Source organism: Sus scrofa, chromosome 11 (assembly GCF_054392235.1).
Source record: "Sus scrofa isolate SSC_HxYL_T2T_F1_AM1 chromosome 11, Sscrofa_HxYL_maternal_Yorkshire_Landrace_v2.0, whole genome shotgun sequence".
Lineage (NCBI taxonomy): Eukaryota > Metazoa > Chordata > Mammalia > Artiodactyla > Suidae > Sus > Sus scrofa.
Window position 1 is genome coordinate 17299878 of NC_139393.1, and position 20119 is coordinate 17319996.

At 44.7% G+C, this 20119-nt stretch overlaps 1 pseudogene; it reads right to left on the reverse strand.

Annotated features, from left to right (window-relative positions):
• Nucleotides 1–19362: 19362 nt before the first annotated feature.
• Nucleotides 19363–19886, reverse strand: LOC110255773 (PRELI domain containing protein 3B pseudogene; annotated as a pseudogene).
• Nucleotides 19887–20119: the final 233 nt, after the last annotated feature.

The following is a 20119-nucleotide window of genomic DNA, read 5'->3' on the forward strand; positions in this document are numbered from 1 at the left end:
GTGCATGAGGGGGCGAGGTCTGTGTGCTCGCGTGCACCTGTGTGTGTGGTTTGCTGTGGGTGGGTGGGTGGGGTATGTAAGGGCACGCTTCTGCGTGTGTGATGAGTGCGTGTTCCCGTCTGTGCTTTGTGATCGCGTGTGATGTGTGAGTGAGCCGCCCCTTCTCTCCCCTGGGGGCACAGTCCCGGAATTCAGGATCCTAGGGATTGCCCAGAGGTTTCTCTCCCAGGCGTTCCGAGCCCCGCCGAGAAGCACCCACGTCACGGCGAAAGCAAGGAAGAATCTTTTACTTTTGGATCAGTTAGAACACCTAGGTGCTTTCTTTATAGTTTCCTCTGAATTGCCAACACTGAAGTCAGTATCACCTTTCTTAGCACGAGTCTGAGTGGCTTCCCATTACCCACCTGCCGGTTTACAATCGGTGTCAAGCATTCTTCTGCTATTTAAAAAAGGATGCCTTTAAAAATAACTTAAAAGACCATTGCAAGTACCTGCTCTGGGTGGGTGGTGCAGTAGGGGGTAATGGAGGTGTGTGAGGACCCCACCTCAGCACCTGGGGTGAGTTAATGATCTCTATTGGAGGGCCTCACCTCTCCTTAATAGAGGCTGGACAGAACTTGGGGGGCAGAGAGTATCAAAACAATTTGGATTTAATTCTGACAGCCCTGTCCAAGCTGTTGAAAGGCACTTCTTTCTACTTCCTTCTGTTTTAAGGCAAATTATTTAACCTCTTTGAGCCTTAATTTACTTATCTGTAAGATGGGACTATTGATATCTACCCCAGAGCCTTATTGGGAGTTTAATGAGATCACACGTAAAAATACTTAGCACTGGTCCTGCCCTAGTCCCAGGCAGCTACCATTACTTTAAAAGCATGAGCTAGCTACATCCCAGCCTCAATTTGCAAAGCAGTGACAAGTGGTGTGTGAAGGGGACTCTTTCTTCCCTCCCTCCCTCTCCTCTTCCTCTGTTCTTCCTTCTTACTTACCTAAATGTCACTCCTTTTGATTCTTATCTTAATCAAATTACACAAAAGAGGAATCCAACTAAACAAAGGACTAGACATGCAATCTTTCATCATTAAGAAAAAACACAAGTAAATATGCCAAGCTCAAATCTCAACTGAATTGTCCTTACTGAGCATGAAATTCTTAGGCAAAACAACTGGATATATTCCACTCAATTTATGCTCATTAGCGGAAAGCAAGGAGCATGCCACTTCTTCAAAGGAGACACCCCCCCCCCGCCTCCCACCCCATATACTGATTTCTGAAAGAAGACTCTCAGATGAGGCAAAAGGAAAGTTGTAAGATATTTCCATCACAATGCCAATAATGACCATCTTAAATCTGTCATTACATTCAATAACCAAATATCAGACAGGAGGTTGAATTCTGAACATATAAATAAGGGAAAACCACAGCAGATATGATGCCTGCCCTTGTGAAGCTTATAATCAGGACAAGGAGACTAATTAAGCAAGTACATCTTAACATATAAAACACAAATGGAGATGAATGCTAGGAAGGAAAAGAACAGTGTGCCCCGAGAGAACAGAATTCAAGTTGGGATGTCAGGGAAAGTGCTCTCAGAAAGAGATATTTAGCCCTCTGCAGTCTCAGGGCCTTTGCACTTGCTGTTTCTTCTCCCTGGAATAATCTCCTCCAGATTTTCTGCAAGGCTCCTGCCACATGTCTTTCAGGATTCTGTTCAAATGGCCCCTCAGCAGAGAGCCCTTCCCAGCTCAACCTACACCCCAGTATCCCCTTACCTCGCTCTGCTCTTTCTTCTAACTCTACCAGCCTCTGACACATGACAGGTATATCGACTAATTGCCTGCTCTTCCTTCCCCAATCCTACCCCCGGAATGGCAGCTCCGGGAGAGCAGGAACTCTGTTTTGGTCACTGCTGTAGCCTCAGCACCTGGAATAATCCCCGAGCAATAAATCTGTGCTGAGTGAATGAAAGGGAAGCAGCCCCAGAGTGGAGGGGGTAGTGAGGAGAGCTTCCAGGTGGCAAGAGCAGCAAGTGTGAGGCAGGACAGGGCACTGGGCACGGGATTAGAGGGGGAGGGAAGGCGAGCTGGGGGAGCGGAAGAACACGGAATGGCAAAGATGTCAGTGAGGCGTGTCTGTATGAATGTGACATCTCCGTGAATTCAATAGACTATTATAGCCTATTTGAAAAGTAGAAGAACAAATGCAATGTCAATGAAACCAGACGAAAGGGAACGATAAAAGTGGCCAGAGAGGTACCTATAATGAACATCCTGCCATCTTGCTATCCTTACAGCCATGAGGGAACCTGCCTTTGTCTATTCTGGGCAGGAGCAATTCATATGTCTCACCTCATTTAATCTTCAGCAAAGGTCTTTGAAGTAGGTTAACTTTTACATTTTGCAGTCAAAGAAACCAAATCCTAGTGAGGTCAGGTGCCCTACCCCAGGCCACCCAGTGAGTGAGTGGAGGAGACAGGTGGCCCGTTTAATGTGGGTGGGGTCCTTGTCATCTACCTAGAAGGCTGATGCTGGGTCCAGTCACAGCCTCAGGAAGATGACACTAAGCAAAAGGGCAGAGAAGAAAGAGTGAAATTAGCATGGCCTTTAGAAAATGAGATGCTGGAATTCCCGTCATGGCTCAGTGGTTAACGAATCCGAACAGGAACCATGAGGTTGCAGGTTCGATCTCTGGCCTCGCTCAGGGGGTTAACGATCCAGCATTGCCGTGAGCTGTGGTGTAGGTCTCAGACACAGCTTGGATCTGGCGTTGCTGTGGCTGTGGTGTAGGCTGGAGGCTACAGCTCTGATTCGACCCCTAGCCCGGGAATCTCCACATGCCGCGAGTGTGGCCCTAAAAAGACAGAAAGACAAAAAAAAAAAAAAAAAAAAAGAGAGATGCTGCTTAAACTACTTTAGTCTCGCTCAAGTATCCAGAGAAAGATCAGTCCAGCAAAAACCTGGCCTCCTTGCAAAATGATACGTTGATTCAGGTCTCCTCACCTGCAGGGGGCAGTTTTTTACCACTGGCACAGTCTAGTGGTGCCTCAATTTTAGGAGCCTCTCTTTGTCATTGTTTTGGTAAAAGAGCTATTAGCAGCTATATAAAAAGAGCCCCTTGTAGTGATCACCTTGTGTATTTCACCCAGGAGCTTTCCACAGTTCCTGGGCTCCCCTTCCAGATATTGAATGGTGATCACTTTAATTATGGGGGTGTAACAGCCTCCCACCCACTCCCCTATAAGAGGAGGGCAGAGGATTGTCACCAGTCAGCTTAGAGTGCCCTGCCTGCTGCCTTAAAGATGTTGCCATCCGGGTCTGAGGCCCGTGCCAGGGGCACTGAGGTAGAGTAATAGGCCAGGAAATGTGAAAGCTGAGTTCTGAACCAGAATCCATCCTGTCACTAGAGGAACAGGGTAGGGCCTCAGCTGTCGCAGAAACTCGAGGTGGGGGCCTTATGCACACGCTCTTTTTAATCCTCACAAAAACCTGGTAAGGCTTCCAACTGTCCTTAAAATGGGGCATGGCTAGCATCAATCTCACAGGAGACTCGAAGCCCTCTAGAAACTGTGAAGCATACAGATACAAGATGTCACTGATTTTTAAATGGCTTTTTCTCAGACAGAAACGAGGACACTCTCATGTTGTACTTCACCTAGAATATTCGCTCCAGCCTCTGCGGATGCTGTCGCCCACTGGGATGCCTTAAAAAACAAGAGCACTTGTTTATTCGTTGAGCATTCGCAGTGTGCCAGGCAGTGGCTGGGGCCAGGGACACACTGGGGGAACAAGTCAGAGACAGTGGCTGGCCTCATGGAGCTTTTGAGGTTGGGAGAGGGCACTTTATCTTGTTCCAGACCCTGTGGGCAGGGCTGGCCTTCCCACCAAGCCCAGCATCCTTAGAGGAAGCCCCACATGCCCCTGACAGGCACCCTTGGCCATTAGAGTAAAACTGGAATATCAAGGCCTTTAGAGGAGGAAAAAATTCGAAATAATCTCATAGTAAATAGTGTCAGCTTTGCAAGTGAAAGAGGTACACTCGTAATCACGAAGGCCCAAAGTTCTAAACAATAGACTTTACCTTCTACTTACGTAGCTTTAAGATAAGGCATTTAAGGGCTAGCGATTGGAAACACAGAAAAATCTTCTGGGCACGGGATTTGCTTGGGCTTGAGTTTCAAGATAGAGGGAGGCTGGGCCCCTTCATTGTGTGAGTCTAAACCTTCTGGATCATTTGCTGTCAGGCTAGCCTCCTCTAATACTGCTCTTTAAACGAAATACTAGTTTAAGGTATCCAGGAGCAAATCAAACTGGAAGATGTGTTGGTTTGGGAAGTGTTGTTCTTTTGTTTTTATTTCATTCTGTATTAAAAAAAAAAAAAAATACATTTCCCAGACTTAAACATTTCAGGTTAAAGAGAGACATGAAAAAAAAATCTCTTTCTTCCAAGTCTCCAGAAGAGTTTGTCTGATGTGAAAAATAAATATTATGATCATGACGAGAAAAATTATAAACTATTGACAAATCTACTTAGACAAAGAAAGCCACTAGCCTTACAGGCAAGCATAAGGGGACCAGATGGCAAAGGGATAAATGAAACTAAAGATAAACTGTTGAGTTGGAAAATAATCTTATTAAAATATAAATGACTCCGCTTGGATAGGGGAGAGCAGAGAGAGTGGTCCTGCCTTGCAGCCTTAGCCTGCAGTTTATGGTCAGATCTGAAGTCCAAGGCCAGAAGCCCCACTGCGTGCCCATGGCTACCCCTCCAACTGCCAGGTGGTGGGCAGAAAAAAAAATAGATGGGAACCCAGAAGACCCCTGGAAAAGTGCTGTGGCAATTTACAAATACAGGGCAATGCTAGACTCAGGACACGGCCTCCCAGCCCCTGAGACGATGGACTTGCCCTCTGGGAACTGTGGTCAGTCACCTATTTGTCATATGAACGTTGTAGACTCACAAAGGCTGGCTCTCCGCCCTCTTCTTATGCTCACACTTTCCTTCAGGGACCCAGTCTTCCACTGCTCCAGGTGCCTGGGCTCATGTCTTAGGGCTGCCGGAACAAAATGCCACACACCCGGATGGTTTCAACAGCAGGAGTTTACCTTCTCACAGTCCTGGAGGCTCCAAGTCCAAGATCAAGGTGTTGGCAAATTCAGTTCCTCCTGAGATCTCTGTCCTTGGCTTGCAGGTGGCAGCCTTCTCATTGTGTCCTCACGTGGTCATTCTTGTGTGAGCATCCCTGGTGTCTTTGTCCAAATGTCCTCTTTTCGTAAAGACACCAGTCAGACTGACTCCCCTAATGGCCTCAGTTTAATTTATTTTCCTGAAAACTTCATCTCTAAATATGACCACATTCTGTGGTAGCGGGGATTAGCATTCCCATATGTGAATTTGGAGGCATGATATTTAGCTCATAACACTCCTTTGAAGATGCCTCATGTAGGAGGCAGGATAGTCTGCGTAGTGAGTGGGTCTGAGTTTTGATGCTGGCCAGACTGCTTGAGTTCAAACCTCTCTTACCAGGTTTCTGATCTGGGGCAAGTTTTGCAACCTCTCTGAGAGTCAGTTTCCTTGCTTGCATCACAGGCACTCTTGCGAAGATGAAGTTATTACATAGAGTGCCGAGCTAGTGCTGGGCACGTGGGAAGTGTTGCATATTAATTAGCATTTGCTCTGCCTTCAGTCTGCGGATCTCTCTCTCACTTTGTGAGCTCTCTCGGGTTTTGTATCTGACTGTCCAAATGCACCTGCCCTTCTCCACACCAAAGCCACGCATGCACGCTCTCCTCAAAAGATACTGACTTGGGGATCCTGCTGGATTTGACACAAAGAAGATAGAGACCCTGCCCTTGAGCCCTGACATCATGACTGGGGAGTCCAGGCAATTAAACTAAAAACCTCGATACAATGTAATTCATGTTATTATGATAGACACGTGACAGTTTGGTTTGGGAAGATGTGTAGAGTGCGGTTAGAGCCAGTGGAAGCGAGGAAAGAGTACATCCTGAGCCTGGTGGGAGGGGAGCAGGGGAACGAGAAGAAAGGGATGGGGCAAAGTTTCACAGAATAGAACAAGACTTAAGGACTGAAGAGAATTCACCAAACAGAGAGAAAGAGGAAGGGCAGCGACCTTTCTTCTTTGAGGTTCAAGCTATTCTGCCTTCCCTTCCGCCTCCTTCCCACCCCAGCCCCGTGCCCTTGCTTCTGGTGGGTTGATATTACAGACCTCCTAGTTCGTCTGCAGGCCAAGGAGGACGTTGGCCTTTGGCTCACAATCAGCCTTTCCACCCCAGTACGGCCTTTATTTTACAGCTGCTCCAGCCGCAGCCTAAAACTCCAAGACACAAGTTTATGTTCCAGTCCTTCCTACTCCTGTTTCCATCTCCCTACCTGTTCCTTAACCTCATTCGGCCTTCTATTTACGCATTTCAGAGTTGAGCCACCCTGAAAAGTCTCTGGATAGATCCGCAGCTTTAAGAACATCCATGGCTACCATCTACTCACAGAATCTGGGCAAACACCTCAATCCCGGGCTGATCCTCCATCCAGGCTCCCTTTCCGGTCTCATTTCTCTCTCCGCGCCCCTTCTTTCCACTGCCGTGAGGGATCCTATCCTCCTGGTCCGTCAGTTAATTGCTCTGTATCCGGAACAGCGATAGGTACTGGGGACCCAAATAAAAAGGCATGATTCTTGCCCTTAGCAGCGAAAACGTAACCCGACAGTTTGAAAACAATGTGATAACCTCTTTCCAACCCAAAGTCAGGAGAGGGTCCTCCTCACCCCCGTAAATTTCTGGACCTTTTATGTAACACAATTGGTCACCTCGTTTGCTAGCTTCTTTGCCAGAGCTGTCTGGGCATCCAGAGCCCCTTTTCATGCTATAGGTTTCCAAGTACTGTGGGTCCCTGAACGAGAAGGCTGCCCCGCTGGGCAGGCTGCAAGGTGGCTGAGCAGAGCCTCAGGCTCAGATCCCCACTCTGCTGGGTCGACCAGTAGGCAGCACCCTGGCTAGAGCAGACGCCTTAGGGTGGCAATGAGAAGAGATACTGACTGCGTCTTTGGGACTCTGATGCTGGCAAGAGCGCTGCTTGCTGTGGCACTTGTGTGGGTTGTCAACACCCACAATGACTGTCCTCAAAATAAAATCCCTCCACCTACAGCTCTTATCCCTTCCAGAAACTACTGCTTAGCCCTTCTCTCTGCTGTGTCTTCAGCCTCTCCCAAGGTCTCCCCCACTAACATTTAAATAGTCATCTCTCTCATGTTAAACAAGCGGGGGGCAGGGGGGGGCGAGAAGCTTTTGATCCCCGTATCCTCTGTCATCACCTGCCACTCCTTCACTCTGCACATTTCCCCAAAGCACCGACAATATTTGCCCTCTCTGCTTCCCTCCCTTCCAGATGGGTTACAGGTTCCTGAGACGCTGGTGCCACCCTTCTTCTGGGGACAGTCACTTCCCTTGGATCCCAGAGTATAACACTCCTTGGTTTTTGTCCCATCCTCCGGTCCCATCTACTTTGTCTCCCACGCAGCCTCCTCTGCCGTCTTCATGGACTGTGTCCTCGAAATCTGTTCCTAGGCTCTCTTCTCTTCTTTGTACTCTCTCCCTCAGCGCACGATTTCAACTGATGCACGTAGGATTCCCATTGTAACCCCCGGCTGCGCCACCTCTTCTGTACAATGGATTCGTTCATCTTACCATCTCCTTGACATACGTTCTTAGATGCTTAAAAGACTTCCGATTAAAGTCAGACAAAACTGAACTCGCGATGGCCACTTCCATCCCCTGCAGCCCCTCACCCTGCCGTGATTCTCGTCTCTGTCTCGCATCTCAGTAAGTGGGATCATCACTAATCCTAGGATGCAAGCCAGAGGTTTCATCCTTGAAAACTCCCTTTCCCCTGAACCATTTATCAATCCATCACCAAGTCCTGCCATTTCTGCTTGCTGCATGTGCCCTGAGATTGTCTCCTGTCTTCATCTGCACTGCTGTCATCTTGGTCCATTCCTCCCTTCTCTTAGGCTCGCTTATTATGCTAATCTTTCAAACGGCTCCCCGCAACCATTCTTGTCCCTCATCCAGCCAGTGTTCTGTAACCAGCGTGCTCATCCTGAAAAACAAATCTAGCTGTGGCAGTCTCTGTACAGCCTGAAGGATTGCAAGAGCTTCCTGTTGCTCTGAGGATGGAGACTAGAACTGTACCAAACCTCCAGCCATGTGCGATCACAGGTCCCCACCCCAGTTCTCTCTGCATTCTCTGTGCTCAACCACACTGGCCCATTTTAGTTCCTTAAATGACCAAGGCACTTCCTCTCCAGGCACAAAGTCCTTGTCATGCCAGTTTCTCTAGCTGGGATTCTTTTCACCTGCTTCACTTGGTCATCAGATGGCCTCTCAATCATTGCTTCCTTCCTCACTAGATGGAGCTCCCTATTTATGCTTTCTTAACAAAGTGGCTATTTTGTATTTGTTTATATGCTGCTTTGATCCTTCCCTCTTTCCACCTCTGAATAATACGTGTCACCAAGATCAGACGATTCCACTCTCCACCATACTTTCAATCAATTATAGTGATTGACATAAGATGTTATTACAGAGGCATCTATGTCACACAGATGCCTCTATGCCTAGCACTTAACAGTGAGCCTAGTATACCGTAGGTGTTCTGCCAGTGCTGCTGAAAGGGTGATTGAGCACATGGTTGGGCTGTGGATGTTCTGATGCCTTTTCTTATTCTTTGGCTGTGCCCACTCACAAAAAAGTTCCTGGGCCAGGGATTGAACTCATGCCACAGCAGTGACCATGCCAGGTCCTTTAACTGCTAGTGGCCTCTGATGCCTTTTCTAATCCCTTGGAGGAAACTAGAAAAATGTTCAAAGTTATCCACTCTCATTTAAAAAAAAAAAAGACTTAGTTTTATTAAAGCATTCATCATGGGCACAGCTGAATATGTACCAGAGCAGACACAGTTCAAATAATTTTTATCCCACTGGGAGATCTATTTACTGGAAGAAGCATGAAAAAAGAGTATACTGAGTGACAGAAGTTAAATCCCACAACTCCTCCAGAACTGACTTAAGTGATCTCTGGACACTTCCTGGCTTGAGTAATCTAAAGTGGAAAATATTAGATTGTGAACTGGCTGGGTTTTGATGCTTTCACTTTTCTGTAATATTTTCCAGAATTCAAACTATTCTATCTGAATCATGTGTAAGTGAATCTGGTCATTTTCTTCCCAGTGTGTTTTTGACTAGGCATCTCCTCCTCTGATGGGAGTTGATGCCACGTCACCCAGGATTCTCACAGGGAAGAGGTTGCCAAGCCCTGCCAATTGTTTACTGGAGGTGGTAGAATCTCCTCTTCTGGAGGGGAAAGGAGCTGTCTTTTCAACGCAAGGATTCCTTAGTTCTTCAGGATTACATTAAACGCTCTCCTGCTGATGGGGAGTGAAATGAGTCCATGACTTCCGTCTCCCTCTGCATCATGATTCCGTGATCCTATTAACGTTTGACAGAAGGGCAAGTCTAAACGCGCAATTCCGTATAACCCCTGAGTTTCCTCCCGGGGATGAAATTGAATAGAAAATGGAATATATCATAGTGATGGGAATCTGGCTGTGTGCTTTGGAATAGTAACTAGCTGCACAGCTTGGTCACCTAGGAAACAAGCAAAGCCCCATGTGAGGATCTCGGAGGGCTTATGCTACTGACTCAAAATGTATCTGGATTTGGCTTCATGGTGGGAGGGAATGCATGTGATATTTTATCTGTGAGTCTGGGAACACTGACAAATGGTGTTCTAAGTGATTTAAGAAACCATTGGTGCATAAACCCAAAAGATCATGGTGCAACCACCCGCTTTATGTTAGAAAGGTGGCAATGTGGGTCAGTGAGCTGTGTGCCAAGTTTTAGGTTGCATTGCACATAATGCTAAATATCCAGATGATTCTTGGGGAAGAAAAAAAAAACAGCCAAACATCTGCCCATGTGGTTTACATGATGCCAAACACTGAAATATTTGGAAACATGCAGATGTCTGACTTTACAATGATGAACTTTTTGGATGAACAATTATGTGGGTTTTTTTTTTCCAATTCTCTACTTTGATGCTGCATAAATCATTTTTGAAAAGTTTCCTTATTATATATAATTTGGATATACATTGCATTTCAAGCCATAACCTATGGCTATCCAGAGAGTTGTTTTTTTGGTTGGTTGGTTGGTTGGTTTGGTTTTTTGGTTTTTGTAATAAACATTTTCCAATTCTCTTATGGAATTTTTCCCAAGAGAAAGATTAGAGGCACTTCAACTTGACCTCTTAGCCACAGGACACACAGTGGCCCTGCACCCGCCCTAGAGCCTCCCCTTCCTTCGACATCAGCCCTTCTGGTCCTCCTCCCACAGCTCTGGACCCTGCTTCTCAGATTCCTTTGCCAGATCCTACAGGACAGTCTGGCTTCTTGCATCGGACTCCCTCTGTTCTAGTCCTCTATTGCTTTCTTTCTCTTCTCATTCTCTAATCATTTCCTGGATGACTCTATGCATGCCCACGAACCCAAATACCATCGACAGGCTGACAAGGTCTAAATCTGTGTCTCGGACCCATTTCTCCTGGCTAAGCTCCAACGCTGACGCCAATTCCCTACACAGAATCTTCTCTTGGATGTCTCAGAGGTGTGTCAAATCCATCACGTCCAAAAGAAAAATTATGACCTTCCTCCCCAAACCTGCTGCCTTTTCATTGTGAACGATCCCATCATCCACCAGACACCAGGGTCACCTTTGATATCTTCATCTGTCCCGCCTTTCACATCCAGTCATCACAAATAGACCTCATCTATATCTCGTAATTGTTTCTTCTCTCCCTCTCCAATGGCATCCTTTGGTCTGGGTCAGCATCACGGCTGATCTAGGTGACTGTCGTAACCTCTTGCCTGGCCCTCCACAGCCACTTCTGCTCTCTAACAATCTATTCTCTACACTGGATAGAGAACTCTTAGAGAAATGCAAACTGGATCATGTTTCTACCCTGCTTAAAGCTCTTCCAGCATCCCCTGTGCCTGTGGGAGCAGCAGGAAGAATGGGCTGGCAGGGCGAGAGACTATGAACTACGTCTTAGAAACACTGAACCTGAAATGCCTATGGGGCATTCAGTTAGGGTCTGCTAGGCAGATGCAGATAGACGTCACAGTAGCAGATGTAACTATGGTAATTGCTGCTATAACTAAGAACCAAGGGGATATGTTATAAAGGTAAACTAGCAGGTGCAGTCAGGGGTCACAGAATGGCAACCACATTGGGTATGACCATAGCATCCTAGAGGCTGTAGAGGGTGGGGAACCCTCATTTGCTTGGGCTCCCAGAATTAAACTAGTGTTTTAATGGCTGTGTTATATACATATAACTCACAAGAGATTGATGTGCAAACCACCATGTCAATTCATTAATTTAGAGTGAGAAATAGAAATACTCAATTCTCCCCCAAGACTTAAGTTCCCCTCTCAATACATACTCTACCTGTAAGACGGATTATAACTAGCAGGCTGCTTGGTGAGCATAAAATCCAAGGTAGGGAAGTGAATGAATGATTCCTATTGATTGTTAGTCCAGGATACTCATGAACATGTTTCCAGGTACTGTCGAGACTGTGCCTTTTTTGTGCATTGCTAAACTTGTGGTTGGGATTAAAAACAACAGAGCTGTTTTGATTTATATATGAGAGTTATTTTCTACTAATGGTTTTTGCTCCTTTATTTTTTTTTTTAAAAGGCAAACAAATAACTTAAGGAAAACACAAGGCTATGGAAGTGTTCAGGATTTAGATAGAAATATTTAGCTCAAAATATGTCATAATTCAAAAAGTAACTTTGCACTCTCCATAGGAACCAGCCGGAAGAATGTTCTCATTAAACTTTTTGCCCTGAGGAAGACAAACCATTTAGCAAATAGTCATTTGATTCCTCCTTCTGCTTGGGTCTTAGAAAAAATAACCAGAGAGAGATAAGCCCCATGCTTCTGATGCAATTGCCTTGGGGGAAAAGAACTGATGCGAAGCAAGCTTGGTTCTCGTAGTGGAAATTGGGTGAGGCGAAATGAAGTTCCTCGGAACTGGGACCATGGTATTCCTCCTGCTTCTTCCTGCCCATTATGATGATATTGAGAATTTAACTCGCAGCCAGGCACTGTCCTGGCTCATTGAGTGTATTTACCCATGGAGTGCTTAAAACCCTGTGAGTTAGGTGCTCTGTTTATCCCCAATGTGCAGGTGAGAAAATTGAGGTACAGGGAGGCAGGAAACTCTACAAAGGCACAAACCAGTAAGCGGCGGAGCTGAGATTTGAACCCAGTTGGTTTGATTCCCAAGTTCACGGTCTCAAGGTCCCAACCTCTTCCTTTTGCTCTCCCTGGAAGCGAGACTCCCAAGTTGATGGTCGCAGACGAATTGATAACATCGCATCTGTGCTAAGTCACAGTCAGCTTGTGGAGCCTGTGCCTGCTCCCAGGGAGGGTCCACCTGAGGACAGGGTAGGAGAGGGGCTGGGATGGGGGCTGGGACATCAGTGGCTTTTCTATTTTTCTTTTTTACCCACATACCCCAAATGGGATTCTTTCCTTAAGCCTCCTGGCTAAGAAAAATAAGCCACTCACTTCAGGCGAACCGTGGAGAGGGGCTGGAGTGGGGGCGGGGAGAACAGAGCATGAAGCCTGGAGGCGAGCTCTTCGGTCAGAACACAGGGGTTCCCTCCCCTCCTGTCTGCGCGGTGGACACAGGGCTGCCCGGATTTGTTAGTTTTTCTCGAGGCCGCCTTCTGACCACATCTTTCTATTCAAGTCTTTCTTTGGGAAGAGCAAAATATGATTGTTCAGATTTCAGCTTCCTTAGCTAAAAACCCCACTCCAAGCGTGCCTCTTGGAGGAGAAGTTACTCCTACGCCACGTGGTCTGGGCTTGGACAGACACAAATAGCATCAGTTTTGTATTTCTTCACAGTCTCCTCGTTTTCTTCTGTATATGATTAACATTATCCACAGCAGGTGACATTATTACTTATAAATTACAAGGATGATGGGAGAGGGGATGGATGTGGAATGAGCCTCCCTTCTCCCTCTGGATTAATGTAGCGAGAGTGTGATGAGCATTTAAGTGAGAACCAGTGCCGGGAGAGAGAGAAGAGTCAACGCAGACGCTGCGAACATCACTGTTAAGGGAGAGACAGGGGAAGGAGGAAACGACGAAAGATCTGAGTTGAGTGGGAAACTATGTCATGGAAGCCGGAGGTGAGAGTTTGGGGAAAGGGTTTAGTCATCAAGAGTGTCAGATGTTATGTGAAGGTCGAGTCAGATGAGATCCATGAAGAAGGATCTAAGAATCAGAAAGCCCTGCAGAAAAGTGAAATGAGGTGTCAGTACAGTGACAGAGATGCTATGGCTTAAGGTCAGACATGCTGAGAAGCAGGTGACAGGGAAGTTTATGGATTCCAGACCCGGGGTTGCAGACCCTAATCAGACTTTAGAATCAGGCAATGTGAACTTGAGGCCAAGTGTATGAGCTGAAAGATGAATCCATGAGACAGGTGTGAGCTGTGTGTCCTCACTGGGGTAAGGCTTATAAAAGGGCGCTTGGGTCTCAAGGCTCAGGGTTGCCCTGCGTATCTGCACCTTGTGAAAAGCAAGTTTGTCAGAGGAATCACTCAGGCTTTCTTGGAAGGGTCATCTCAATTCTCTTGGGTATTAACCTCTGCTCCATGTCCGTTAGGGCCGTCATCTCCACTGGCTTGAAGTAGCAATATAATCGTTTGCTTGGTTAGTGTCTTTAACCCTGGGAATTAAAGAAATGGTGATATTGATCAAATCTATTGTGTTCATATTCCTGTGTTAAGCTCAGGAACGATCTATGTGTATTTGAAATGTGTAGTGTAGATGAACTGAGCATGTTATTTGATCAACACACCCCGTCTCAGGGCCTTTGCACTTGATACTCTTCTGCCTGGAAATCTCGTATTCCCAATAGCCTTGTCGCTCGCTTTGCTAATTCTTTTAAGTCTTTACTCAAATATCAACTTATCAATCAAACTTACCCTAACCACTTTTTGAAAAAATTACACCTCACCCCTCTGCAACTCTGCTGAATTTTTTTCACAGCACCAGCCACCCTCTTACGTACTATATACATTTTAATTTTGTATTTGCCCCCACTGTGCACCAGTTACTGCTCTAGTGCTCAATATACAGTGACAAAAAAAAAAAAAAAAAGAAAGAAAGAAAAAAAGAAAACACTTTTTGGAGCTGCTTGGCATCAGGGTGAATTTACATGGGCATAGTTGACTAGCAAAAGATGACTGAAAGAGCTCAAGAACAATGAAACCGAAGAGGAATAAAATTGCCTAAAAGGATTTCAATCATCTTAACACAAATTATTTTATTAAGTTGTATTAAGTTATTGAGTTAGGGCTATGATTTCACACACATGACACTTATAATGTTATAAACAGATGTTACTTCAATTTTTAAAAATGATATAATTGAACAAATGGTGTCATCAGAAAAAAATATATGCATATGGTAGCAAATTTCAAGCAGAGCAAAACCATTTACGATGAAAAGTGAGGCTCTTTTTCACTCCAAATTTCTTATCTTTTCACCCTAACTCCCTCCCAACAGTTTTTCCTGCTTCCTTTCAGAGATTTTTCCATGCATATACTCACATACACGAATATATTCTTTTTGACCAATTTGCAACATTACAGGTTGCATTGCCATGATTTTTCTCACTTAAGGTATTTTGGAGATATCCCTATAAGAAAACACACAGGCCTGACTCCTTTTTTAAAAGGCTTTCTTTTGATATTTCATTTCATGAGTGGCCACATTTTAAGCTAGTAACATTGATTAACCCTAACAATACCTGGGTGAACATCCTTATAAAGCTATCTGTTCATTTGTCCCTGTATAGGTCTAGCTGTAGGATAAGTAGTTAGAAGCTGAATTGCTGATTATCTGAGGGGGTATGACATGAGTTTAAAGTCTTTCTTCCTCAAATTCTAATTTGGCGAAACTAACTTTGGTTTCACTTCCAGCATATCCCACTCTGTTTGTCAGACACAGGGCTGGATACTCATCCCTTGCTGCCCAATTTCCTATCCTAATAACGGAGATATTTAATAGCTATGCAAATACACTAGAGACATAATGTATTAAAATAGCAGCAGAAAGTACCACTTATGCGTTGGGAGAATTGACTTAATAATGGAATTCCACAAGCCTTTATTAAAGGCTCAATCCGTAGGCCCACTTCATCCTTTTGGGCACATCGAGGTCACATTCGAGGTTTTCAGCCACTGCAGACAAGAGAACGGAGGGTGCCTGCCCTGACTTTCTACCTGAAAAGGCAGCAGTGCTGGGCCTGCTGCACATGGTTTTAATGGCCCAGTGGTGGCCAGCAGGAGAGCTTTCTATGGATGCACATTGAGTAGAAAAAGGAAAACCTCTCTTTCTTGGGGGATCGTGGGGACCCTCAGCCCCTCCTGGAACATCTGGGCTTGCTCCACCTCTACCTGTAACTTGGTGGCAGGGTCACTGCAGGGATGGGACAGCCCATGTAGAAATGCTAGAGGAGCATATTAGATCAGGGAGAACCCGCCTATGGCTCTTGGAACATCACAGACAGGCCCTGAAGGAAACTTGGAGGACAAACTGCCAAAAATTCAAACTTTTTTCTTTCTTTCTTTTTTTTTTGTAATAGGGCAGAGAGATTACTATCAAGAGGGAAAGCCACATATTTCACTGGTATGTTAGTAAGCCATTTCTCTGGAGTGTGTGTGTATGTGTGGCGGGGGGGAAGCCCTGATTTTTACAGTGCTTGCCAATTTCCATGGTGTAAATACTTCCACCATGGCTGGTTGGGAAGAGATATACACCTTGGGAACATGTGCATCGTAAGCCAGTGTGAGCTGGCCCTGGCTCCCCACAGCTTGTTACTTTTGTACAGAAGTAAGAGAACTGTCCATTTCTCTATTTTCAAATATTCCCAATTGTGTCAATACCACCACCTGTCCAAATGTTTGAGAAAATAGGAATCTTTTTATAACTAACATTAAAGAGTCTTAGTGTTCTGGTTACTGCTGCTGCTAACAAAACCCCAAAATGTAATGGTTTCAAAAACCCATCGTGTTATGCTTGTGGGTTTTGTGGGGCAGGAGTTTGGGGAGGGCAGATCTGGGGATGGCCTATCTCTGTTATATGATAGAGAAGACTCAGAGGCTGGGTTTACTTGATAACTGGAGCATGGGAATCAACTAGAAGTTTCCTTGGTCACTGTCTGATGGCTGATACTGGCTCTCATCTGTTATAGCAGCTGAGGCTGTTAGCCAGAACACCTACCCAGGGCGTCTCCATGGGTCTACCTGGGCATCCTCATAGCTACATGCTAGCTGCCAAGGGCACCAGGTGAAAGCTGTATTGCCTTTTATGATGGAGCCTCGTTTCTTACTTCTCTTTGTTCAAGGGAACTTGTAAGACAGCATCATTTCTGCTAAATTTATAATATCACCTGGATTGAAGGGGAAGAATAGAGACCCTATCTCTCCAGAGGAGGGGTGTCAATATCACTTTTAAGAAGAGCATGGGGAATGGGAGGTGTTTTGTGGCCATCTTTGGAAATGATAACTGATCAGAGTTGTCTCTTGGGGCACTCTTCAGAGAAGCAGACTGAAAATAATTCCCATGCAGCTTTTCAGAGAGACATCCAAGAACTTTAAGATTCACTTTCTCGAGGTGTTCTAGACTCCATGTGTTCTAGACCCTGTCACCAAAGAACAGTGTAAAGGGGTCTATTAGCTTAAGAAACCAGAAGAACCATATTCCTCCACCCATTCATTCAACAAATATTTCTCAGACACTTCTCTGTGTTCAGCACTGGGTTAGGTACTTAGGAGAACAGATAACTATGATGGTCCTGCAAGCTCAGTGCTGGGGTTTTGTGGAGGAGACAAATAGCAAGTAAAGTAACAAATAAAGAAGCAAACTATTGCTAGCTTGTAACAAGTGCTACAAAGACAGTAACTGTATGTGACTGAAAATGATTGGCTGGGTGCTTCTGTTAGGCAGGGTGGACAGGGACAGGCTTTCTGTAGAAGTGACTTTTAACATGACAAATGAAAGAGTAGGAAAAGACGTTAAGTGTCTTAGAAACCCAAGACAGCGTTTCTAAAGTCCCCAAGGTAGGGAGGCGTGAAGTGTGTTTTAGGGGGTGTAGGGAGAAAGGGGAAGCGAGACAGCAAGAGGGCTGCGTGGAGATACTCTCAGCACAGAGATGCATTTCATGCTGTGGGGAAGGAAAAGAGCCCCTGGACAGGGTGTATGCTGGTCAGACATGAGAAGAGCCAGTGCACAGCGGAAGGCGTGCAAGCCCAAGTCATTTATTTTTATTGACTATTTCTTCTCCCACTCTGTCACTTGCCTTCTTGTTCTCTCCGTGGTGTCTTTTGATAAAGTTCTTAATTTCAGTGTAGTTCCATTTATAATTTTCTTTCTTTCATATGCCCAAGCTCATGAAGAAATTCTCTAATATAATCCACCAGAGTTTTATAGTTTGCCTTTCACATTTAGATCTACAGATGATTTTTTGAATATGGGTAGTCAGGTCATGAATTTTGTTTGTTTTTTCCCCAGATGGCTATCCAGCTCTCCCTGGCAATTTATTAATGAGACTCTTCTGGTGTTCCCGTCGTGGCGCAGTGGTTAACGAATCCGGCTAGGAACCATGAGGTTGTGGGTTCGGTCCCTGCCCTTGCTCAGTGGGTTAAGGATCTGGCGTTGCCGTGAGCGTGGTGTAGGTCACAGATGCAGACTGGATCCCGCATTGCTGTGGCTCTGGCGTAGGCCGGGGGCTACAACTCCGATTCGACCCCTAGCCTGGGAATCTCCATATGCTGCGGGAGCGGCCCAAAGAAATAGCAAAAAGACAAAAAATAAAATAAAAAATAAAAAAAAATAAAGAGATTCTTCTTTCTCTCTTCTCTTTTTTCCCTCTGATTTAATGCAGGTGAGACTTTCTTACTGTAGATTTTTCCTATTTCTTTCTTTTTTAAATTTCCCCAGTACATTATTTTTTTTCTACTGTACAGCATGGTGACCCAGTTACACATACATGTATACATTCTCTTTTCTCACATTATCATGTGCCATCATAAGTGACAGTATGGAGGTACCTTAAAAACTATATATAAAACTACGATATGACCCAGCAATACCACTCTTAGGCATATATCCGGACAAAACTTTCCTTGAAAAAGACACATGCACCCGCATGTTCATTGCAGCACTATTCACAATAGCCGAGACATGGAAACAACCCAAATGTCCATCGACAGATGACTGGATTAGGAAGATGTGGTATGTATACACAATGGAATACTACTCAGCCATAAAAAAGAACAAAATAATGCCATTTGCAGCAACATGGGTGGAACTAAAGACTCTCATACGGAGTGAAGTACATCAGAAAGAGAAAACAAATAGCATATGATATCACATATCTGGAATCTAATATATGGCACAAATGAACATTTCCACAGAAAAGAAAATCATGGACTTGGGGAATAGACCTGTTGTTTTCTCTACTAAACTTTTTTTTTCAGGCAATGACTGTATTTTCAGTGACTATAACCAACTTACAGTACAGCAGACTAAATCATAAAGACTTTTGTTACATACAAATTGAGGGAAAGTAATAACTTCCTGAGGTTACAAAACTTTGGCAAATTAATACAGTCCTTGTGGATATAATAAAACCATATTTAGTGATCATTTTCACTCCCAAAATATCATCTAAGTACCAAATCAAAACACTGTGGTTTTTAATGGTAGTTTATAGCAGGGCAGGTTATATTATACAAATTAATGTGCCTTTAAAACTATACAATCTCTCCTCTGAAAGGAAGTTCCTTCAAGCAAGCTGTTGAAGTTAACCACAGTGGAGTGATGGTGTGTATATGAGAGGTGGCTCTGCTTTGTTCTGAGGTTGGTCCCAAGCCAGATGAAGTGCCAGTGTGGGAAACGCTTTAAAATCCTACCTTAAGAAGATTAACTACACCAATTTGAAGATATTATTTCAAAAACTGTTAAATTTTTCACATGGATCCTGGAACCCTCAAAATTGGATAAATATTTTGGATTACACTAATTTTGGATGATCCCTGTTATATAAAAGGTTTGCACCTGTTCGTTCTGGTCAGAAGTCATATAGCCCTTCTTTAGGTTATTAAAAAAGTTCTTCCTAAATCGTAGTTGTATTTTTAAAATAACAAATACATAAATTGCCAGCTTAAAGACACCTGGGGGACCAGATGTTGTAAATCAATTTTCATGATGATTTCTCTGCAAATGCTGCAGCTGCCATGGGACTCCTTATCTTCCTCTTGCTGAAGCGGTCAGCTCTTCCAGCTTAGCATTCGATTTATGCGTTACCCATTCCACGGCCTCTCAGCCTTTATTAGCATTTGAAGATATCATTCTTGCCCTAAGTCCTTCTGTGTAACTGCTAAGACTGACTCCTTTCAGATATTATGACTTCTTGAGTGAAAATAGTTTTTCCTGGGTCTGGAGGATGTGGTTTGTGTAGGTCCCAACAACAGAAACCGTATTTGCCAATGAAATATTTGTAGACCTAAGTTCCATTATTTACTTTATAGGATCAACTACATACTGTACGCATGTTTTGGTTCCTGCTGCACCAGTAAATGAATTCACAATGGAAGGCAGCTCCCACTCTGAAGGGGTCTATATGCCTGTCCATACATCAACCCCAGGTGTACTTGGTTTCCTAGGGTTTCAATGTATCTGCATTGCAGCCGATGTAGCAATTTCCCACGGATGGCAAAAAGACATGCTGTGAAGCTGAAGTTCAAATATGCATGGTACACACTGTTTTTGTGTGTTTTCCGTTTACTGCCTCTATGTAACATCAAAATATGCAGTGCTAAGGGACCATGAGCAAAGAGGTGACACCTGCTCTCATCTCCTCACCTCCACCTCCGCCCCCCTGGTCTTTGTAGCTGGTACCACTATGCTATGCTTTTTAATCATGTCTCCTCCAGTTCACTAATTCTCTTCAGTGGTGT